Consider the following 26,093-nt stretch of genomic DNA (forward strand, 5'->3'; position numbering starts at 1 on the left):
ACTGGAAGTCAGCTGGGGATGTAACTCCTATGCACTAACTCAGTAAAAAGATGGCGCTATTAAAAACATTTTTATGACGCCAGGTTTGTTTATTTTGGACTTCACTTTGTTCCATATGTTTAACAGTGTTACGTAGTGGCCATGTATACATATTTCATATCCCGTAACGAAAAAAAAAATCTCCGTATACTTGAATTTAAAATATTTTTGCAAGTTATATTCGAAATTTATTTTTTTTTCTGCATTTTTTGGGAATTTGTAGGTGGCTCTTAGTTTATGATATATCGAATTTTTTTCTTAAGAAATTAATTTTTTTGTTTCAAAGTTCCTTCCATTCTAACGTACCACCCTAATTCCAGTAAATTCAAGTTCGTCGCTCTTTTACATTTTTCGCCATATCTTCGGCGTTTAAAGGCAGATCTTGGTGCACGATATATCGATATATTTGTCTCAAGAATACACTTTTTTTGTTTCAAAGTTGTGTGGTTCAAGTACCTCGTTCTAGTGCTTACTCACCAGATTTCAGTGCCTAGCACCCTAATGTACCATCCTAATGCCAATAAATTAAAGCTCACCAAAAATCATTCAACTTCAGTTAAGGAAATTTCTCGACTCGAAGGTAATTCAGATTTTCTTTTGCCCCAGCGTAGAAGACGCTCTTTTACGTTTTCGTCATATCTTCGGTGTTGACAGCGCCGCTATCGATCGTTGAAAATGTCGATGAAATCATGGAAAGCGTGGAGACGAACCGGCATGGTGACATTTATTCTCTTGTCAAGCAATTGAAAATTAGCCAGAAAAAACTCAACCGATTTGGATAACAAATTCACAGATTAACGTATTGTTTTTCTAATCGAAAGCCTACACCGCGCGACAAAACGACAGATCAAGATTTTGACTTTTTTCACTTTCTCTATTTAAATGTACTTTACTATTTTTCTTTTATAAAGATATAGCTATGTACCTAACGAAAACCTTATAAATCCAATTCTAAAATTTTATAAAAAAAATTAGAAAATATTCCCAAACTTTTTATCTCAAGTCCATTGCTTTTAATTGGAATTTGCGGTATGCAGTTTTATAACCTATTAAATTTTTATTATAAATTATAAATTATAGCAAGCACAAAAAGAAATGTACTATGTCTACTACTGTCTACTACTACTGTCGAGTACTATTGAAAGTAATAATATCAGTCGGTTATGATGAAGTTTTTGGCAACTTAGAACAAATCAAAAACAAATAAAAAATATAAATAAAAAATAAAATAAAAAATAGCTTTACTACTTACAAACATATTTATTAATCCCGTTCCATAAAACAATCAAAATAAGCCTTTTATTCTACACCTATAATTTAAAATATTTTCACTTGTATGATATCATTGTGATTTTTGTGTAACTGCGAAGAATATCGAAAAATTTCAAAATTGTTTACTAATTAACTTTACAAACGTGGCACGCCAATCAAGCTTTCACTATTGAGTGGCTAAAATTTGCAAAAAAGGAAAAGCCTGCCTACTACCTGCCACACAAATAAACCACTTTTATCAAGCAATCAACTTTATGCCATTTGCACTGCTAGTGAAGCGGACGCTATCTACATGCGTAAATATGTACTATATAATGGCATATATACATACATGTGTATGTTACTCTACAGCAAGGTGGGCGTTATGAGTTGAGTACAAAAAAATACGCGTGGGTCAAAAAATCAGCAGCAAAGTCAATGGACAGAAAAAAGAGTTCAGTAACAGGTTTCCCATCTACTACTGTAAACGCTGCTTCAATGCTGAACATTTCTTCCTTCATTGCCTACTTTTCTGTAGGCACTAGAGACCTTTTTTCTAGCGATTACCTTCCGTGTTTTATATTTTAGAAGCTGAGGTCCAATTGCACCAGTACAAACAGCCACGGTCAAAATTGAGTTTAGAGTTTTTTCCATTAAGATTGGGTTGCCAAACAAACGAGGAGTTTAAATTAAAACTACAAACGTCATTGCAATAAACAGTTTTTGCCGAGTTCAGAAAGGCCAATTAGAGTTGCTAAGTGAAGTCTAGTTTTCTTCAACGTAGTGAAAAGGTAGGTTTTTTCTGTCACGACCCGCAGGTGCCGCATTGAATAATTTCAGGATTGTGGAGTTTTTTTGTCTATATTCATGCAACATGACCTATCTAGCGGACTGCTGACTTTTTTTCAACTTCGTTCAATAATGTGTGTTACTAATTAATTAAAACACATGTTTTTGCCAAAATTCGTTTTTATTCATCAACATACTCCCCTTTTAGGGAGATACAATCATTCCAATCTTTCGATACCGCATTTGTAAAACGATTTTTCTTTGCCTTCAAAATAGGCCTCAGTTTCGGCGATTACTTCATCATTTGAGCCAAATCTCTTACCACAGAGCATCTTTTTGAGGTCTGCGAAAAGCCAGTAGTCGCTGTGTGCCCCTTCTGGAGATAGCCATAATCTTGCCAGCCGACTGCTGCGTCTTTGGTCGCTTTGGGCGGCTTTCACAGGCTGCATGCCACTCACCAGACTGCCGATTTGACTCTGGAGTGAAATGGTGGATCCATGTTTCATCCATTGTGATGTGCCGACGCAAAAACTCCCACTTATTGCGCGTAAACATGTCCAAACAGCTCTTTGAATCATCGATTCGTTGTTGTTTTTGCTCCGGTGTGAGCAAACGCGGCACCCATTTGGAAAACACCTTTTTCATACCCAAATGTTCGTGTATTATGGTGTGTACACTGCCTGCTGATATCTTTAGAATGTCAGCAATCTCCCTCACTTTCACTTTACGGTCGGACATAATGATTTTCAGTGTTTTTTCAACGTTTTCCGGAATAACAGCGTCATTTGGCCTTCCAGTAGATGGAATGTCATCGGTGTCTGTACGACCACGTTTGAATTCGGCATACCAATAACAAATGCTTCTTTTTTATGGAGCAGAGTCCGAATAATGTTTTTCAAGCCATTCCTGGCATTGAACAGTATTTTTTTCCATTAAAAAACAATGATAAATCAGCACACGGAATTGCTTTGAATTCATTTTTTTTTTTTAACTCAAAAGTAGCGTCACTTAAAGCACTGTAACTTGTAAACAAATGGTCGGATTAACATATGATTTTGACAGTAAGCCTAAACAGGTTGCCAACTTTCGAAAAAAATATTGATTTAGTACTAGTGCCGCCATCTATGTGTCAGTCACACACATTATTGAACGTCCTGGTAAGACATATTTTTTCCTTCATGTAAAGTTCAAAGAAGCAGCCGCCGTAGCCGAATGGATTGGTGCGTGACTACCATCCGAAATTCAGAGGGAACGTAGGTGCGAATCTCGGTGAAACACCAAAATTAAGAAATGCCACTGGTGCGTGACTACCATTCGGAACTCACAGAGAGAACGTAGGTTCGAATCTCGGTGAAACACCAAAAATAAAGAAAAGTTTTGAAAGTTTTGAAAGTTTTGAGGCTTGAAACTGTAGGTCCCTCCATTTGTGGAATAACATTAAGATACACGCCACAAAGAACGAGCTCGGCCATATAAAAATACAAAGTTCATGGAGCTCATTTTTCCATAAAAGAGGCACCTGTCCCGTGTGAGTGAAATTAAAGACTTGGGTGTAATATTTGATTCAAAGCTTTTGTTATTTATCCGTAGTAAACCACACGAGTATACTTTCCATTTTGATTCCATTAACACAGCCTAACAACTTTAAAACAATCTTACGCAGCACGCACAAATGAAAGACAATGTCTCCCAACCCAATTTTGTCGAAGAAGGTACGGTCGAAACTTTTGGTGGGGTAAGCTATAATATATTGAAAAAAGTGGAATTATTGGGAGGTTGAATTAGTTTTAAAGGTTTTTTTCGAAGATTTGAGGCTTTATTGTGAAAAAACGGTACAAAATATTTTATTCGAAGTATTGGCCATCGCTAGCTACAACTTTCGCCCATCTTTCGGGCAATTTCCGGATGCCGTTTCTCCAAAATTCTGGACGCTGCTTGGCTATCCATGACTCAACCCATATTTTGGTAGCCTCGTACGAGGAGAACCGCTGGTCCGCCAAATCGAGACTCATATGCCGGAACAAATGATAATCGGAGGGAGCTATGTCTGGACTATACGGCGGGTGGGGTAACACTTCCCAGCCAAGCGTTCCAAGGTATTTTTTGACAGGTTGAGCAACATGCGGCCGAGCGTTGTCATGTTGCAAAATAACCTTGTCGTGTCTTTTTACCGTTTCCGGCCGTTTTTCTTTCAATGCCCGGCTTAAACGCATCAATTGCAGTCGGTAACGATGCCCCGTGATTGTTTCGCCCGGTTGGAGCAGCTCAAAATATACGACGCCGACCTGATCCTACCAAATGCAGAGCATGATTTTGTTGCCGTGAATATTCTGCTTGGCCGTCGACGTTGATGCGTGGCCGGGCAAACCCCATGATTTTTTGCGTTTTTGGTTATCGTAGGGGATCCATTTTTCGTCGCCAGTCACCACCCGATGCAAAAAACCCTTCCGATTTTGTCGCTCGATCAGCAATTCGCACGTAAAAAATCGGCGTTCGACGTCGCGCAGCTTCAACTCGTACGAGACCCAATGTCCTTGCTTTTGGATCATTCCCATCGCTTTTAGACGCTTGCAAACGGTTGATTTATCAACGCCCAATGATTCAGCAAGCTCTTCTTGGGTTTGGCACGAGTCCTCGTTTACCAATTCCCCCAATTCCGCGTCCTCGAACTTTTTGGGCTGGCCAAGATGCTCCTTGTCTTCGGAGTGAAAATCACCACTTTTGAATCGTCGAAACCAGTACTCACATGTTGAAATCGACGGAGTATGGTCTGGGTAGGCCTCCTGCAGTAATTCACGGGCTTGGGCTGTATTTTTTTTTCAAATTGAAGCAGAAAAGCAAAGCTTCCCGCAAATTGCGTTTCGACGGCACGAAAGTTGACATACTCGGAGCACGAAAACACTGCGTTGTTTATACTTCAGCGAAATGAAAGATACTGATAAACAAAGCCTAGGGATGAGGCTTTGCCATGAATATATATTCAGTATTGCCAACGCGATAATGTGATAAATAGCGCCATCTGTGTGTCACCTTTAAAACTAATTCAACCTCCCAATATTTTTGTCAAAAATATTATGTGCAAATGACCTTAAATACAGTATAATTATAGACGATTTTTTTTAAATTTAAATGCGAATTTTATACCCGTTCGCAAAAGAGCCATACTTGAAGATCGTTAAAAAAGGCAATTAGAGAGTTTAAATCTTCCACGAAAATTTTTAACGTACAATTTTACGGGGACCAACTTGTGGATTAAGATAAGTGCGTAAAAAAGCTTAGTTCAAGGTAATGTTTATACATTTGGCATAGAGGCATTGCGACACTTTACACTTTTGAGCATTAGTGCGGGTCGATGGAAAGCAATTTTATTAACTTTAGGTATACATTACTATGATACTTATGGGTTTTCTTAGCGAAAAAGCAATTTCACTTGCCCCACATAGCGAGTACTTCAAAAAACCGGGCGCATGCCCGGAAATATGAATATTATGGTATATGTTTCAAAACTTCTGAGCGAACCTGAGCGTTTCTGTTGCCCCTGTCCTATCTTTCTTTCGAAAACGATTCCTTTTTTGTTGATGCAATTTAGTTGCTTCCATTGAGCTGCTTGCTCGGAACTCAACAGTTATTCACAGTAAATATTAGGGTACATAAATTCGCTAGGATGGTAGCCGATCAGGATGCACTTTTCCTTTGCAGTACCACCCAAGATGATGATATAGATTTACAAGGATTGTTTTTAAATATGGTGCTTGCGACACCTGTTCGTGTATATACGTGATGTTTACTGCGCTCCGCGTTTTTAAATCTTTTCCCTCTACAATGAACATTTAATTAGCCAATTTTTATAATTGAATGTGTGCGAGATAGTGACTTTTTATTTAATAATTTTTTAAAATACTTTACACTAACATTTATGTCTAAAATGCGGATTAAAGGTTGATCAAGCTAAAGTGCAGTGCGGCAAATATAACGAAGTTTTTCATTTGGATTGTTTTGGTGTCTTGCCAGCTGATTTAGAGTTCCTACTCAGCTCGGAAAATAAGTCGTTTTGCAAAATTTGTGCGGCCACCAACTCAATCTCAATTTTTTGTGAGCAAAAGTGCCGAATAACGGTCTGTTGAAGAGTACATCTCTAAAAATATTTTCACCATGGGGCCACCTACCACAGATCACTACATTCCTTGGGGTCGATGTCGAATTAGCATTTTTTTGTCCTCTAATAATTTTCTATATTCCAATTTACATTGTCTAATTTCTTTTTTAATTTGTATTTATATAGAATTCTTCTGATGAGTCTCTCTTTTACTCCCCCTTATCAGGGTTTAATACCGCGTGCAAAAAAAGTTCACAGGTCTTCTCTGGTGCTTTCTCCGGCGAAGTCTGACTAGAACAGAGAATTTGGCATGTCTGTATGGAACCAGCACTTATATACATTAATACACAGGCGGCTTCAAAATAGCAAATGGGAATGAAGCTGAAGTTTTTCTGACTGAACAGATGCAAAAAAGCCTTATATCTGCTTGAGTTTTTTGAGCCGAGAGCTGCTGACTTTCAGAGAGTAGTAGGGCAATGCATTTTTTTCAGTTAGTAGGGCTGATATTTTGGCATCAGCGTTGTACACCACCAACTTGAGACTGGTGAAGTGTTGCAATACTGTTTGGAATATTATCTCGCTTTTCGTTTAGTTATTTAGTCATATTTGTTTAGTCATAGAGATTTCTTTGGAAACGAGGACGTCGAAGAGCTAATAAGAAAGGGATCTCTGTGAGTTTAACGATAAATTCGGCCACAGCCCCAGTAGAGTTAATGCAAAGGTATAGTTAGCTTCATAGGTATCGTGCCAGAGGCATAAGGGACTGATATAACTTTAAGCGTATTACTGGTCTATTAGCGAGGCCCAGTTCTGGCATTCCGAGTGATGTCAAATTGAAAATATATATTGTATATGTACCTCTCTTCCCTTGATAAGCCATACATATACCTATACATACACAATTACCCTTTTTGGGTATTTTGACCGAGTTCCTCCTCCTATTTGTAGCGTGTATCTTGATGTTGTTCCACAAATGGAGGGACCACAGTTTTAAGCCGACTCCGATCGACAAATATTTTTAAGGCATTTTTTCAGGGCCATAATGTACTCAGAGGAATTAATGTTTCACGCACGGAGACTCAAACCTACTTCGGAATGATAGTCACGCACCAACCCATTCTGCTACGGGGGCCGCCATACATATCTTCTTAGTTAATACTAAGCGCAGCAACATCATTGGCCGTTAAGTATGCAGTTCGTACCTGCACATGTGGTAATTCTTTTTGTTCTTTTTGATCTTATGAAGAACGTAAGTAGCAAAGCAAAGCGCGCAACAGCTAGAAAGCTCATCATCTGGGCTGCTTGCTTATTTTTCGTATTTTTTGTGCTGCTTTGTAATCACCGTAGAATTTTTGCCGTACTCCTAATTTTCCTTATTTCTACTGTTTCTAATCTGCATGCATTTACATACCATTTTCATTTTATTTTATTTTTTCACCTGCGTTGTTTTGCTACTCTTTATGCGTTTATGAAGTTTTGTGTGGCTCAGAGTAACAGAATGCGGCTAAGTCCGCGTTAAGTTTAGCTTATCTGCATTTTTCTACCACAATAAAAAAGGAATGTGCGGGTATTTAGATTGTGTGTAGATACATAGATAGGTGTACAAGGTGTTCCAAATATAATAACTTTTTAAAAAAGAAAAGAAGCAAAAACTCGATTACTTTCCGTAGATTTTGAGTTTATTACTAAAAAGCAAGTCAACCCAAAATATGTTCTTAAAAACTTATTATAGGAGCTTAATAATTTATTCGACAATTTATTTGTTTTTTGAGACAATAGAGTTCATTGTACTACAAAAGGTATATACATTTCACGTCTCAATCTTCGTGCAAATAAAAAAATAAACAAATTTCCATCAAAATGTTTAGATAATTGCCGAGTATGCAGTGTTATTGTCCATTGAGTTTTGGTAATATATAATACTCGACGAGTGCAAGTTTTTAGTGCCTGAAAATTTCATTGATATTACATACATAATCGTTTCCCTGACGCTGATGCGCATGGAGATAAAATTCGAAAAAAACCAACGAAACTTCTAAGGCTAACAAAGCTGCAACTCTCGAACTCTCATTGCCCGTTAGGTATCCATGCGGTGAGACTTGGTGAGACTGCTTCAAGACCTTTCCGCAGAAGCTGTCTGGAGGCTGAGGAGGAATCATCTCAGCACCTTCTTCTCAGCTACTTTGCTCTCCTCGGGCAAAGACTTAGAACTTCTTAGCTCCATCTGCGGATATTGCGGGTTTAAATGTGGTGAATATTACATCAGTAGCTTGAAACATGAATGTAATTAGCCCCTGTTGGCCGTCATCCCCCTTTTTCCTTTTTTCCACCTGTTTCCTGTTTGGTTCTTTTCGCTATGTTTTTCCTCTGTATGGTACCTCAATGAACAAATTTTGATTCCTTGTCCAAGTGAGCCCCTCCTATACTATCCGAATGCGGCCGCCGTAGGCGAATGGGTAGATACGTGACTACCACTCGCAATCCAGAGAGAACGTAGGTTCGAATTTCGGTGAAAGATCAAACTGAAGAAAAAGTTATTTCTAATAGCGGTCGCTATTGAGTGTATTTCTGCCATGAAGAAGCTCCTCATAAAAAATATCTGCTCGTGGAATTTTTGTATACAATTTTAAAATTGAACTTAAATGGTGTTTGTTAGACAATGGGATAAATTAAAAAAAATAAAGAACCTTCAAAAAAAGAAAATCAACAAGAAGAAAACTGATCGAAATATTGTTGTGCTACCATTTTGTCGCGGGGTGTATCCACAAAGTGAAATACTTAGGAGTGAAATCCACAGGAGTGTCAGCTGCTTAGAGTCAAGCTCTTTCTCAATTCAGTACCTCTTGCCTTTGTATAAAAATCAATATGACCCTAGAAGGCGATCAGTACTGTTTCTTCTGTTGAAGGATTCTATTGCTGATAATACCAGGTAAATCAGTGCAAAAAAAGTGGCGAATTTAAATAGTCAGTAGTCGTTCCATCAAAAAGAGTCAAGTTGTAGAATAGCCGCCAAAGTAAGAAGTCGAAGGAGTCTTATTTTTCCATCAGTTGTCAAAAACACACTCTAGGTTTTGCTTGGGTAATTTTTATTTTGAATATGTTCTGGTCAGCATCACAATGGGTATCCGTGCCTACAGAGGGTCATGTGATAAACTGTCAGCCTGACTAACTTAACCGAACTTCGCCTAACCTACTCTGGAATTTTATGTTTGCGTCTTATAATAAATTTTTAGCATCTCTACATATACTTATACACATATGAACATAGCTCAATTTTTCACTAACCCTGTGGCTTTTTATCACACTCACAGCACAAATTGTGACGAATCGAAAATAAGGAGTAATTTAAAATGAAATCACTCTTGCTACTACCGCATGTGCAGGAAATATTTGGAAGAGAAAGGGAAATATTTCATTAAGATTCCACCCTTTGAATCAAACTATGTCGTAATTGCTTTCGAGCAGCAAAGGCGTCAAAAGGCGCGTCTGTGCATTCTTCGCTAGATGCCTCTTATCAAAATTATTCACATACAAACCTAAATTGTTTCTGTGGTTGCAGTATTGCCCAATGTTCAAATAAAAAACGCTGATGCAGCAATGCTTTGTTCAGCTTTCGTCGATTTTCTTTCTTTATATTCTTGATGACACTTTTTGAACCAATTTTCTTGAGTTGGTAAGGTTTATGGTGGCAGAGAAAGTTTCCTGTGCTGCCAATTACATGACAGCTTTAGCAAGGACATTTGGGAGTAAGTAAAATTTGCCAATGGTTAAATGGAGAAAATTGCATTCATACATACATATGATTGTATAATTTGAAAAAGGCACATGAGTATGAGTGTGTATATTTTTGTAGTTTCAAAAGTTTTAAGATTCTTAATCAAGAAATAAAAATGCCTAAGGTTGAGGGCGACAAAGCCTTGGTACAACTAATTGAGATATATGTGGTATAGAAAAAGAGTAGAGCTTGCGTTAAGTTATACTGTGAGTAAAAAAAATGCAAAACCCAATTCTATGGATTTTTCCGTCAAAATAATTGACCTGTAAAATTAGTGCCTGTGAAATAGCAAAATACAGATTGAAAGTTCCTCATATGAAAATATGGTACCTGATGGTTGAAATTGAAAGGTCGAGCCAAAGAGCACCATTTGGTGGCTCCTAAAACACTCAGGCTAAAAAGTCCATTGTATTTAAAGCTCTGTAAAGAGAGTAGATAGCCAAGGAGAGAAGGAAAAAAGTATCAGAGAAAGAGATAGGAAGGAATAGAGACAGAGATAGAGATAGTTTGACCTGTGAGAATTTTTCAGATTCTTTCGCAAATCCGTAAAATCCTCCAGTTTTAGAGAACGAATATTACTCACTCCCATGACATCGGAACCCAAAACTCGTAGCCGTGCGCTAGCAAAGGCTGGACACTCACAGGCAAAGTTCTCAGTGTTATCCGCCTCCTCCAAGCACGACAGGCACATTCGGTCCTCAATGGCTCCAATTGTGGTCATATGCTGACCCCATGAGCTGTGTTCTGTTATGATACCGACCATCAACCGAACGTCTTTCCTTCCAAGTTTAAGTAGAAACAAAACACTTCAAAACACTTTTCAGTTCTGCAGCGTTCTAGACCGGACCATCTCTCTTTATGTAGATTGCCTCCATAATCGCTGATCCAATTCATGATTCCTGCGGAACATTGATTTTTCTTCATACGCTTGGATGTTATAATAACTAAATTGCAAAATGTGATAAAAATTGAGAGAAACTGAGATTTATTCAATATTGAAAACTTTGGTATCGAGTTTTTCAAAGCGAAGCATCTTCAGTTCCTTTTAACATTTTTTGAAATTATTTTGTGTTTAGTTTTTTTTTGTTTACCATATAGCGTTTGCTTTCTGAACCACCTATTTTTTTGAGAATGGTAATATAACACAAATGACCTGTCAAATGTGTTCATAATTTACTTAAAGGTTTGACATTTACGAAATAGGACGCTACACGCTTGAACGAAATTGGAAATATTGAAAGCCTATCTCCAAAGGGGTGAGTCTTCTTTTTCTTCCGCGGTTACAGTAAATGGCGAGCGTTACCGTGTCATGCTCAACGAGTTTTTGTTTCCAAAAATTGAAGAGGATGACATGGACGACATTTGGTTTCAACAGGACGGTGCAACTTGTCACACCGCCAAAGTTACATTCGAACTTTTAGCTACCGTTTTTGAATTCCGATATCAATTGGCCGCTTCGGAGATGTGATTTAAGCCCGTTGGACTATTTTTTGTGGGGAGCCGTTAAGAACAAATGCTATGCGAACAATCCAGAGACGATTGATGCTTTAAAACACGAAATCGAAGTTGCCATTCATGAAATAGGAGCCCAAACAATCGAAAATGTGCTTAAAAATTGGGTTGATCGAAAGTTTGAAAAAATATTATATTAATTAGTTTTTTTTATAGCCGATTCAAAAAGCAAATTTTACAAGGCCCACCCTATATTTACCCCGATAGACACACGGCAATTAAAACCCTAGGCTCTATGATGGTGTATTCGAAACTGGTCAGGGAATGCCTGGTCTCTCTCTCGCTTGCATCACAATTCTTCGATATAAAGATAATTTGGGTACCTGGTCATAGTGACATTACTGGAAACTGCGAAGCGGACGAGCTGGCCAGACAAGGGACCTGTTAGGTAGTGTGCCCGCGAAAGGAGAGGATCGGGATCCCATTGACAACCTGTGCTCTACTCCTGGAAGGATGGGCTTTGAACCAACTCAGCGAGCACTGGGCAAGTACACGAACTTGTGAGATCGCGAAGTCCTTCTGGCTACGTTTGAATAGGAGCCGTTTGAGGGATATTCTGAGGATGATAAAATCTCATTTCTCAAATTCCGTGGGCATCCTCACGGGGCACTGTCCGCGGGGTATATATGCTGTGCGACTCGGAATTACTTCGAGTCCTTTTTGCGTCAGCTGTATGGAGGATGAGGTGGCATCATCTCAGCACCAGCTCCTCAGCTGCCCAGCTCTCGCGGAACTAAGGTTCAATCATCTTGGTTCTCACTTTTTTTCTGCGCCTGCTGATATAGCAGGTCTTGATAACAAAAATCTGATAAACTTCATCAGCAACATAAGGAGGTTAACACAACCGCAGACTAGTCACCGTTCATAGTCCATAACCACTCAACCTTCCCCATCCCTTTCCCTTTCGTCCCCTTTTTTCCTCACCTCTTTTCCCCCTCTTGCAATGGTATCATAAAGAATGAACCAAACTTCTTCGTCCAAGTGGGCCCACTCTCTGGGCAACTATCACGACCTAACCTAACCTAACTTGCTTCATACTTATAGTACTTTATTATATCAAAACTCAATGAGCTATAAGGCAAGGTGCTCCAAATTTCTCAAAACATTCTGATTAAAAAGTTGAAAATTTTAACGAAAATATTTGAACTTTTTTTAATTTGCATTAATGATGAAATTTATGTGAACACAAGTGTAGCTTCTTCTCGAAATTGTGCTAATTTATAATTTAACGTAGAATCCGAATTTGCTGGGAATGAGGTTGACAAAATAGATCCATACAAATTAACCCGCCCTAATATAAACACATAAAATTATTTCACGTTCAGTTTCAATTTAATTAATAAATTTCAGTTTCTCTAAGGGGGATGAGCTGACTTAACACACAACAATCCATAAGTAAATAAAAATGTTTTTACAGCAAAAATCAACATATAATATAATATTGCAATTATTCAACATCCGTTAAGTATTTAAGTGCAATGAAATCACCAAAAACTGCAATAACAACAAAAATACCAAAACGACCCTCTGACCTGAAGGTTAATCCCAAATGTTAATAATTTCGATAATAATCATAATAGTTTACTGGTTGACGCTCGTAGCTACGCACAAGCACTTATGAATTCTAGATTACATATTTCCGTTTAGAACATTTATGAAATTCTCAGCACGTGCTATAAAAATTTCACTTATAAAACTTAGAAGAGTAGAATCGATAAAGCACATCCTGCCACATTACAATTAGGCGCCAGATGGTCCAGACACTCGACACTACAGATGTCTGCCAGAAACAAAACTACAAAGAAAATGTGAACATTTGTAATGAATGCAATACAACTGTATACGAGTCAGTGCAATTCGGTTGCACTACGAGGGTGGTGGTGACCAACAACTAAAACCCACAGAAGCTTCACGCAAGCAAAATCTGCCGGAGTGCTGTAAATGCATAAATAATGTTCACAGGATATGTAACGATAAAGAGAACAGAAATCGAAAAGCAAAGAGTGCAGAATAAAGAGCCGAAAACGCAAACCGAAGAATAGAAAAGCGTTCAAGGATTAAGAATCACTACTTTTGGCACTTTGCTCCTATGTGTTTTATATACCATAAAATCCAATGTGAAACGACGTTGATTCGGAAAAAATATAAATATAGTATATACATATATGCAAGTGTATAGATATCTCAGTATTCGTTTGGACACTTCGTCCTTTGAATCCAACATGGCATTGCACGTTGTTATGAAAACTCTTCAGCAAATTCAAGGCAAACATTTATTTGCTTCCTGACACTGGCTGACACGAAACAGTGCAGTGACAGAGGCAGTGACAGCGGCAGCAGCGTAGGATAGGCGTCCCAGACAGGGCAGATGAGAAATGCAGCGCTAACAGTGGAACGCTCACCTCGGGGTGGTTTTTCTAGCTGAGCATAGTATTTGCGTTTTTCAATGTCTGCTTCTACTTTTTCTTCCAACCATCTACTGGCGTGACATGCTGTCTATATGACATTTGTTAATTTCTTCTTTGTATGAATATTCCTTTCGTTCATTTACTATGTGTATCTTATGCCCGTTATGAAAGTATTGCCTAAAAACTTAAGAGTAAGATAAATGAAAATGTTACCATCTTTTTGTTCGAGCAAGGCAAAAAATTCCTGAAGATAACTTCTAATTGAGTCGAAATACCAGTAAATAAATAAATAAAAGTAATAATTAATTTTTTATTATGAGACCACGTAAATAAAAATTAGAAAACTACTCAAAATATAAACTATTATAAAAAAATATTCGAAAAATAATATATTTGGATGCCATTAAATACAATAGTTTAAATCACTTGATTCGATCGTAGAAACGAGTTGAAGGGCAGCTTGGACCAAGAGTATCGATTATTTTACATCACATTGAAACTTAGAAAAAAATGCTTAAAAACGATAACATTAAAAAAATGGTATTGTTAACTTTTCGTCAGAACAAATATTGATTGTGTTTACTTAATTTCATAAGATGAGAGTTCAATTATTTTTTTACACAGAAGTTCAATTACTTTTTGTCGCAAAAACAAACGTAGTTTAAAAATAAGGAAATTTGTTTCTTAATAACTGCTTGTATATTACATTCCCGCAAAATGTTATGAAGGCGCTGAAAAGAAGGCTAAATTTTTTCGCTCTCCTTTAATTGTTTGTTGCGCTAGAACTATCTTTCCAAACAGGCTGGACTTGAAGAAGGGGAGAGTCTGCACGGACATAGGTACCTCTGTTTTCACCGACGCACCGAAGATGGAATCTAGAGTTGGAGCCCGGTTTTTCTCTATATGAGCTTGTAGTCTCCTTTAAATTGAGGTCTTCGCGATCCGGCAGGTATGCGAAATGCTTAGAGATCGGTGTTGGGAGTGAGAGATAAATACCTCTTCCGATTGTCAATTTGCGAGCACGTTGTCGCCACGCTGCAACTCTCTTCTGGTCAACTCCTGTAAGGAGGCGATCAAATGTCTCGAACGTGTAGGAAACATTTCTCTTATCTAGCTCTAGGGCATAGGAGTATAGAGGAAAATGAAATTGTCAATGAGCTTGCAAGGAAAGGGTCGGAAGAACCGGTTTCAGTCATCCCCATCTCAGGCACGGGTGTCCTCTTCACCATTGTTAAAGGGAAACTGCACAATTTCTTTCTTAAAAAATTTCAAGACTGATACGTATTATTTGATACGAAACACTGATACGACTGATGACTGATACGAAATATTGAGGCCGCAGTAGGCCAGAAACAGGACGGTTAAGATGCTAGGTATTCTCGCCATTCAATTTCCAAACTCATAGTGGTGATCACCGATCACTAGACGGGGGATCTTACAGAGAAAGAAACTGTTCAACATTTTCTTTGCAAATGCTCAGGTTTGGCGGCTAGGCGCATGAGATTCCTTAGTCTGCTGTTTGAAGATAGTCTAGGGTAGTTCTCCAGCCTAGATCCCTTTTCTCTCCTCCACTACATCAACAGCACTGGATGACTGTGATGGTTTTCTTCCTGTATGTTATGAAATTTATAGCAGGTAGTGTTTCCCATTATGGTATCAAAATGGTGCTCTGGTGTTGCTTGTAGTATACCCCTTGTACTCTTGCCATCTAAGTGATTCACTTTCACCTAAATGATTCACTTTCAAATTAGATATTTCATAATTCACTCACTTAATCAAAAGTACGATACCCTTTTTAGAGTTATCAAAAAAAAGTTCTTGTGTTTCCTCTCCTCTAATTCAAAGTGTCAACTTTTCAAAATCTATTATAGGCAAAAACTGCAAGCAAAGTAAACACGATAAAATAACAAATTGAAGATAACATTACCTGCTTTGGTATGATGGAATGAATTTGTGTTGAACAATAGTTATAGCGTTGCCATAAAGCAACTACTGTAAAAATGTATCGAGCAGAATCGATCTCGGAGAAAGCCATGATTAAAAGAATTACTCACATTGAGAAAAAAGTGTGAAGTAATTACTTTCAAGTGCAGGTATCGAGCATTTGATGACTTCCCAAGTGTGAAGTTTTCAGGCGACCATATCAACAAAATTTCAATAGCTTGGTGTATCGAAGACTCGGCATAAGATGATAGAAGTTCAGGCAATATAACGAGGTCTGCATTCTATGCGATAGCAACTTAAGAAAACACGCACCGAGTGCACGATAGTTAATAGAAAAGTATGTTACAATACTTCTTTATGGGAATTTCAGGTAGATACTGCCAGTTGAACCAAGAGTCAAGAACGCAAGTCTGTGGTCAGTCGCTTGTTCCACCAATGGAGGGACCTACAGTTTTCAGCCGACTCCGAGCGGCAGATAGTTTTTATGAGGGGTTTTTTCATGGCAGAAATACACTTGGAGATTTACCTTTACCTGCAGAGGGGGGAGGCTATTAGAAGAAAGCTTGTTCTGTCAGGGTGATTCATTTTGGGTTAAGAAGCATTTAGAAATTTTATTTATTTATTTATTTATTTTTCTTTCTTAAAGTTCATTATCTTTGTAAGTATTAAAATATAGTTCATTATCTAATAAAAACGAGTTAAATTCACTTTTCAAATTTTATATAAAAATTATTAAAATTCCACAAACTTTCCATTTCAATTTCACGCCTTTTAATCTGAATTTCCAGAAAGATTTTGGGTATGCGTTTTATAGCCTATTAAATTTTAGTTCAACAAAGGCAAATTTGAAGTTAATAAAAAACTTTGTTTTTTTTTCTTAATTTTTTTAGCTGACGGTATTCCGTATTTTTTCCATATAAAAAATGTTGTGCTGTATTTAGAGTAGTTTCATACTTTCCTACACGAAGTCCAATAGAATGCTAGGCTAAATATGAATCAATCAGAAGTTTTGTCTATTAAGGGCAATCATGAGCATTTCAAAATGAAATGATGTTTCTTTATAGGCTATTGTGCGAGGAATCTATAGTTAACGAGAAAAAATCCTGTTTTGGTCGTGCAAAACAGTAATGAGCAAGTAAGCAAAATTTAATTGCTCAGAAAATAAAAAAAACTGGTATTTCCGTAGAGAATCCACAGTTTTGGTCACCGACCTGAAACGATTATTAGACTGGACCAAAATTCTAAGCGACACAGCTTTCTGAAAGCCGGGATCTTTGCATATATAAATAGAGCCGAGGTGAAGATCAAATCAAACTTGCGTTTTAATAAGAATTAAAAATTTTGGAAAACTTTTGCTTATTACTAAATGTGCGATATCTTCATTTTACTTTTTCTTTCAGCCTCAGCCTATGCACGGCGGAAGCTAAAATATTCTTAACTTCGGTTTTCATACGCAGAATCGGCCCTTCTTTATTTTTAACACACTTTTATTAGGTCGGGTTGTATGTATGTATGCATGTATGTATGTATGTATGTATGTATGTAACGGAATCTTTGAGCTTAATTTTCACTGGCTTCTAAACATCTGATCGACTTGAAATTTTGCACACCTATCAAGGACCGATGACAATGCAATAATTTGATAAAAGTTTTCCATTATCCTTATTGGGATTGCCAGGATTAATATTTTCTGTTTTTACCTGTGGGCAAAAAGTAAGGTGAATTTGAATCTTTGAATCTTTTTTAACACACTTTTATTAGGTCGGGTTGTATGTATGTATGTATGTATGTATGTATGTAACGGAACCTTTGAGCTTAATTTTCACTGGCTTCTAAACATCTGATCGACTTGAAATTTTGCACACCTATCAAGGACCGATGACAATGCAATAATTTAATAAAAGTTTTCCATTATCCTTATTAGGATTGCCAGGATTAATATTTTCTTTTTTTTTACCTGTGGGCAAAAGGTAAGGTGAATTTGGTTGTAAAATGAAAAATCTTTTTTTATTCTTGTAAATCAGTTTCTCAGGTCCCTCCACGAAATAAGTTCTTCATCCTGATTACTTTTTTATCACGGCCGATAACTGCATAGCTTTAGACTCACAGTCGATAAGAAAGGACTTAAATATAACACGAATATATCGAATCATTTATTCACTGACTGCAATGATAACAATAATTTTCATTCATAATAAACAAAAAATAGTTTAAAGAAACTAAAAAACACGCTTTTTTGCTAATCGAACTAAAAAGTAGAAAATAAAAAATAGTTTAAAAAAACTAAAAAACACGCTTTTATTCCTAATCGAGCTAAAAAGTAGAAAATAAATTTTAATGACAAAGAGACCTATAATGAAGTAATAGCAAATCGAACGATCAGTCATAGTCAACTACCTCAGAACAGAATTATAACAAAAATTAAGATACAAATAGAGTAATTCAAATTAGAGTTAAAAGCGTGGGATGCTTGATATAGTAAATATTACAATCATTCTATTGGCAACTTTCTATGTACAGAGGGTTATGAAAGTGAAGCAAAATGCATCCCACGCTTTTAACTCTAATTTGAATTACTCTATTTGTATCTTAATTTTTGTTATAATTCTGTTCTGAGGTAGTTGACTATGACTGATCGTTCGATTTGCTATTACTTCATTATAGGTCTCTTTGTCATTAAAATTTATTTTCTACTTTTTAGTTCGATTAGCAATAAAAGCGTGTTTTTTAGTTTTTTTAAACTATTTTTTATTACTCTTGATTTCGATTCCACTCTTATTAAACATCTCTACAGGGCTGCTTCTTTTTGTTAATATATTAAAATATTGTTTGCTGCTCTTGCCAGACAACAGGCGATAGAACTGCAAAATAAGGGTGATTATGTGCAACACTAACAACGAAAATCAGAACTCCCGAGGCACATACAAGTACAACCCTATTGTACACTTGAATGCAGCCAGCACATCAACTCTTGCCCGTAGCCACTACAGCATTTTCACCGAAACCCCAACAACTGCTGAAGGATACTCGGTTTATAATAAACTCTCAACTTTGTAACCTGCGGCGTTGGCGGCGACGTTTGACGGCGTCAACTGCAGCTGCCACCGCCACTGCCACTGCAATTGTGAATGATGAAAATCCACCACCACTTTTCCCGATTGCTTTCCAATTATGATTCATTCAGGTGGTAGTTGCTGTAGTTAGCGGCGAAAATTTTGATGTCAGTGCAAGACTTTTTATGTACATTTGTGTGCTTGAGCGTGTGCATAGTGTTGCTGTGCGAGGGGCAGTGTTTGCTTTTTTCCTCACACGTCGGATATTCAGTGATTGTTTGTTTGTATTATATATATATATATAATTGGCGCGTACACCCTTTTTGGGTGTTTGGCCGAGCTCCTTCTCCTATTTGTGGTGTGCGTCTTGATGTTGTTCCTCAAATGGAGGGACCTACAGTTTCAAGCCGACTCCGAACGGCAGAAATTTTTATGGGGATCTTTTTCATGGCAGAAATGCACTCGGAGGTTTGCCATTGCCTGCCGAGGGGCAACCGCTATTAGAAAAATGTTTTTATTAATTTTGCTTTCACCGAGATTCGAACCGACGTTCTCTCTGTGAATTCCGAATGGTAGTCGCGCACCAACCCATTCGGCTACGGCGGCCTCACTTAATAATTGCATCACAGTTGTGAGGATCGAGTGTAAATGCGTAAATGTATGTAGGTAAATGAATGAATGCCTTGCACACAGCCACCTCCTCGAGGCACGTAGCACACGAATTTGTCGCCTTTACAGCTTACGTCTGCCATGTTGCAAGTGATGTGCGCTTTTGTCGGATTTTCGCTTGCAATGAGGTTTCTCTTATGCAGGGTGTCCCGCAGAGGTCACCTGTTTGGAATTAAGGACTATACGGACGCACCAAGCAAAGAAATTGTGCGAGTTTAGTCGACCCAATTGAAAATATCAGTAACTTGCGCCGTACATGGCCACCGAAATTATGCGTTGTGATGCAGTAGGATACTTTGCGTGGTTATTTTTATTTATTTATTTTTTCTTTTGTTGAAGAATGGAGTATTGCAAATATCCAGAAAAATTGCAGAACGTAAGTACGACACTTAATCCGCCAATCACGAAATTGCGCATCTGATTTTTTGGCGATCAAAAATTTTGGCTAAAAGCATATCGTCTTTCGTTAAGGGGGGGAAAATCACGAGAGTGGCATTTATCTGTTTGCATAACTCATACCAAAAATATTAAAGCTCCTCAAATAAATACTAGTTTTTTATTTATTTTTAAAATAGGTGACTTAGTGCGACAACCTATATTTTCCTCTCCTTGCTGCTGGTACTTTAGGCTTTTCTCTTATTTCGTTGCCTTTTTTTCATTTACCCTACTTAACAGCGTCTGCTTTCGATGTCATTGCAGGTTTGTGTTGCGGCAAAACTGTGTTCTTCTTCTCTGGGTATTAAGGTGCCCACAGATGTGGCAAAAAGTGGCCTTAGCATACGCATCACACTAATTAATTTCAGAAAGTAATTATGCAAGTAAAATACTTTTCAAAAGGGGCATTCCCAGACAAAATCTGTGTACACGGAATGTAAAAGTTCTCAAAAAATACAAAACAAATACGTCGCCTTTAAATATGCAAGAACTTCATTATGTTTTCACTTTTTTGCTTTGACTTGACCAATAGCGATTAAGTTATCAAGGTTATTATTATTACTATTTGTTTATTTCAAAAGTTCGGTTAACATTACATAGTATGAAGAAAGTTACTGAACGAGTGGAGAAGGTAGCTGGCGAGTCAAGGCTTTCAATCGGTTAATATCAGCAATTAGATCTCAAACATTATTTAAGAGGCTTTCTTACGGGTCATTCCAGAGAAATAAACTACTTGCCAAATTTTATCGTCCAGGTTATCCTGTGTGACCAAAAACCAAAAAGCTCAGACCGGGATCCTCCTGCCTGGAAGCAAACGAACTTTTGTCTATTTTGAAAGAAATTTTATAAGTACGTGTTTGAAAAAGTATTCGTCCCTACTATAAGAAAAAAAAGTAGTTAATTCAAGCTTGGAGCCAATTTTTCAGATTCAAAATTTTGCAAATACTTGACAAGTACTAATGTACCGTTAAAGGTGGAGACTGAGGTTGTTCTAATCTAAATCCCTCATATTCCCCAATTTGGACCGCCTCTGTTCTATCGCCTAATGCATGTATGGTTAGTTATAAAAGTCGAGGTCCGAATTGAGTGTTTGGCCCGATGAAAGCAGCTGACTCTCTTCCACTTCTACTCACCATATCGTAAAAGCTTCTTGGCATTATTCCGAGCTTGGCGATAATTTGTCCTGGCGACTTGCTGCAAATATAAGCCGACTTATCTACATGTCAGCTAAGATCTCTGACTTCAGTTTGGTCCACAAAGTTGGTTTAGTTCGATTCATGTGTCAGGAATACATAGAACTACATATTTAGATAATAAAATATCTTCCCAAACGCTGATCTAACTCGAATATTTCACGGATTTTCTAGACATTCTCGGTGACTTGACTTCCTCTAAAACTAAAATATTATGATTAGATGTGGTTGAGGTCACTCTTTCGCTAATCTTTTGGGTTCATTAATGAATCGTAAGAGATCCGGAAGAGTATGAACTTTATGCATGCTCAGTACATCGCAACAGCCTAAGTCTGATTCCAGAGAACGGCGGACAGCTACAGAGAAAATGCTCTGCAGTGGTCTCTTTCTCAAAACAGGAGGGTATATTGCTTCGACAATAATTCCCATGGTAGCCATATATACGTATTCTAGAGGTAGACCTAATGACACTAGGAAAAGGTTCAGGGCGTAGTGATCTACTTGCAGAGCTTTTACTAGCCGGTTTATTAGCCACCTCATTACATTTTTTTTTTTTTTTTTTTTTTTTTTGGGACAACACTAGGCCGAAAAACGTAGTTTGGAGTTTAAAGTTTTGAGAGTGCTAAAACGGCTGAAGAATTGAAATTACTGGGAGTATCCTTCCAAAAATTCCTATTTTTTCGAAATATCAAAAAAAAACAGAACTTAACATGCTCTAATGAAGTAGAACAATAGTTTTAACGTGTAAAGATCATTTATGTCTGAAAAAAATCTCCTAATAAGGGGAAGTGTGAAATATGGCTTAGCAATGGTGTAACTTATGTGACTATCAAACACAAAACTGCACCAAGATAACAAATTTCGCCAAGAGTAGTTAGTTGCATTTACTAATATTCAATTGAAGTCGATATTTGTGACATCAAGCTGCAACATTATTGAGCCCTATTTGGAGCCTGAATGGGGTGAATGAACTTAGTGATGGTGTTCAATATTTTCAAGTCATTAGGGTGCAAAATATTTACTAAATTCATTTATAAAAACCGAAAAGGGCGCGGTACCGAAGACACTATCTTGGGGAGCACCGGCAGGAATGAAACTACATAATTGAAAAAGGCCAAAAATACCGCCCCATGCACCAATTAAGAGCAACGCATCTCCTAAATTTATGCATGAATTTTTGAATTTAATAATTTTGTTTTTAAGTTTAAGATTTTCCAAGGAATAAATAATAATAAGTAAGATCTTATTCATTTCGAAAAGATGTAATGAAATCCTAGACTATCTATTTGGGAAACTAAGAGAGCGGGTCAAATGTTCTGGAGAAGCCTGTATAAGCCGTATCGACTCAAGGATGATCATCAAAGGATTAGAGGTAGTCAAAATTTTCAAAAAAAATTTTTGTTTTTTGGCATTTCCCTAAAAAGATTGTGTGAAAATTTGAAGTGAATCCGACAAATACTTTTCGAGCTATTCAACAATTAACAAAAGGCGCTCGGGCGCTTCGGAGCATTCGAAGTATTTTTTTCAAAAATTTCCATTTTTTAAGCAACTAATTGTCGGTTTTTTTCTCGAAAATTTGAAAAATATTTCCTGAGGCCGCCATATTGTTAATTTAAAAAAAAAAAATAAAAAAAAGCTTCGATCAGGCACAAGTTGATCTATTAATAAAACTAATTTCTCTTGTCCGATTGATTTTAGATGAATCTCTAAGGACTTGTGATGATCACCGCAAGGGACTTTTAGAGAAACAGGTTCCACACAAACAGCGATAACTTTTACAATTATGTATTATAATTTTTTTTTTTTTTTTAAGTTTGCTAAAGTCAAGTTGAAACATGATGTATTAACGTTATGTTTTTATTTTTGTAAAAGAAAGCAATTGACTAGCAAAAAAAAATTACTGAAAATCATAAACAATCGGGCTCTTAAAAGCAATAAAATTCAGAGAAAGCCGCAAGCTTTGTGACAGTTGATCTACCAGTCAAACAAAAAGCAAAACCCTTTTTTTAATTTTTCGTAAAAATCTTACTTTTTACCCACGAAAATAATACGGAAGTTTTTTTCTTTTAAAAAATTCACCAAATGACTGGTTTCTGAAAGCGACAGTTTTTTACTGTTGTGTGTTTTCTTTTGTCCGATTTTGGTAATTTATTCCTTCTCTTTACTGCAGTCACAGTTTGTCTGCATGCACAATCTACCACCCAACCTTTCAATCAACGTGACTCTTTCGTTAGTATATTCTTGTTAATTTGTGAATATTTTCGAATTTCAACCCTCTCAATTTCACTTGATAGCCCCACTTTCACACTGAGCTCGTAGTTTTAGTGCTGCTGCCCAAACCAATCGCCATCATTACTTTACATTATCGGGCACTCTTTTTCGATGATTTTCGTTCCGCCAGTGGTGCTACGACTACTGTAGCTTGAATGCATTTTTCTCCTTTTGCCATCCTTATGGCGATTTCCGTTTCCGTGTTCACTGTTGCGTGACTGTCGCTCAACGATGTTTATGTATGTACGTATAAATTTGTATACATATACATATGTTTGTGTTCTTTTGTAAATTTATTTTCGAAATCGCTGTCTGCTGTTTCGCCTGCCATAGAAGGTGGTCGGTGTTAAATAGCCATCTGACTGGACGTTTCCACAATTTTGGTAATAAAGGTGAACACTTTTGTACGGTAGTTAAGTACTTGGATTTGCGTGGAGCTCGCATGGGCGCATTTAGGACTTTTTTCAAAAATATTTTCTACTTACTACGATATAGGGTTTGAAAGGAAAATGCGATGTAAAAAGTGCTTAACGAAATTTGGTGGCTTTAGTATTTATTAGACTCTATATCCAAACCTTCAACGTGTGACTAATATCCGTGAAGGTAATTTGGGCATTTGGTTGTTGCCGTGTTGAAATATTTTCAGGAGTGTATGCTAGGCAGGGAGAATAATCGCTGAGAAGTGATTTTTCGTTTTTGTACGACACCCGTGGCAAATAAAGGAAATAAAGTTCAGCCGAAAATGACAAGCTTGAAATAGAATTTATGTACCTAATATAATATTTATGTCCGAGTGTTTATCGCATACAAAGGAAATGGTAATATACCTATATGCAATTTTATGGTGACTCATAGTTTTCAAGTTATCGTGTTTTTATTTTAATACCTGATAATATTATATTAATGACTACTCTAGTAAGAAGGAAGAGGACAAGGTACCGAAAAAGTGGAATAAAAAATATCAAAAAATGTATGTGAATTATGCAGACTTAACATGCAAGCAACATTGCTCCCTTGCATTCAAACGAATACTATTAATTTTAGACAAAGCTCCTTTGAGCAAACCAGATGGTTTATTGTCTATGTATGCAAATATATTTATTTTACTAACACACAACCATTTAAGGTACTAACCATAGTACCTTTCTTCGGCGCTGAAATGAAAAGTTGGAAAAGGAAATGAGGAAATGGGTGAAAGTCTCCAGTAAACTTGCTACCATCATGCATAAATTATGCATCGAATTAAGAAGTATGAGCATTACAGTTTAAGTAAAAAAATAAAATAAAAAATACAATGAAAAATAATATATATTATAAATATATATTATAACAGAAATGGGTTGTCATGAATAGCGCTTTCAGTCAATATTATTATTGAGAATTATGTACTTACATATATATGTACGCTACGGTATCCATTATATGACAGAAAAAGGTTTTTTTCTAATATTTTACTAATACTGCGCTGACCGACGTTTTATACAGTGCCGACCGCGCTTCAAAGTTTGGTAAAAATCGTGTTTTGTCCTGATATTTCGGGCTGCTATTAAATCAGTATAAATGCAAAAATTAAGTGAATAAAAGTAAAAATTAAATGAGATTAACATTATTATTTAATTAAAAACACAAAGTAATAACTATCAGTAGGATAATTTCTTTTTAGAGTCCGGATACAATTTTTATGTTCCTGGGCACAGCGCAGCCAGAACTGTTTTTGTTCTTCTTTAGCCGTGATAAGTCCGTTAAAATTTTGCGGCCGCCGTAGCCGAATGGGTTGGTGCGTGACTACAATTCGGAATTCACAGAGAGAACGTCGGTTCGCATCTCGGTGAAAACACCAAAATTAAGAAAAACATTTTTCTATAATAATAGCGGTCGCCCCTCGGCAGGCAATGGTAAACCTCCGAGTGTATTTCTGCCATGAAAAAGCTCCTCATAAAAGTTATCTGCCGTTCGGAGTCGGCTTGGAACTGTAGGTCCCATTGTGGAACAACACCAAGACGCACACCACAAATAGAAGGAGGAGCTCGGCCAAACACCCAAAAAGGGTGCACGCGCCATTTATATATATATATATATATATATAGGTATAACTTCTACTCAAATATGAAATATGACTTGTTTACAGTAGCACAGAAAACAAACTATGTGACATATCACGCTGAAATTTGCCATGCCAGCTTATAACAGTCCTACTAAAAAACAAAAAATTTATTTTTGCCATATGTCATCCGCGGACCGTTTTATTGATACCGTCTCGTTCATATTTGAGCAGAAGCTAATTCAATAGCCCTTATAGCAGTATCATTCACAATTCTCAAATAACTTATTCTTTTTTTTAGCTTCCAAAAAAGCAGCATTATTGCACAAAGAAGATACATTTTGCTTTAGAAAACTGTCGTCGATCTGCAATCGTGATAGAAATTGTTTGCTCTTCTCCGATACAAAATCACCTAGTATTTTTTCCGAAAAAAAAAATAAGTTAAGCACCAAAAAAAAAATAAACAAAAGATTTAAAGATATCGCAAAAAGTCAATTTAACTTACCAAAAAACGTTTGAGTCAGTTCTTCTTTCGACTGGTCAATCTGAGGTGTGCCCCTGTTGAAGTGCAATAATTTTCTTTTTAGTTTGGTTATCAACTTCATCATCAAACAGTG

This window comes from Anastrepha obliqua, chromosome 4, assembly GCF_027943255.1.
Source record: "Anastrepha obliqua isolate idAnaObli1 chromosome 4, idAnaObli1_1.0, whole genome shotgun sequence".
Lineage (NCBI taxonomy): Eukaryota > Metazoa > Arthropoda > Insecta > Diptera > Tephritidae > Anastrepha > Anastrepha obliqua.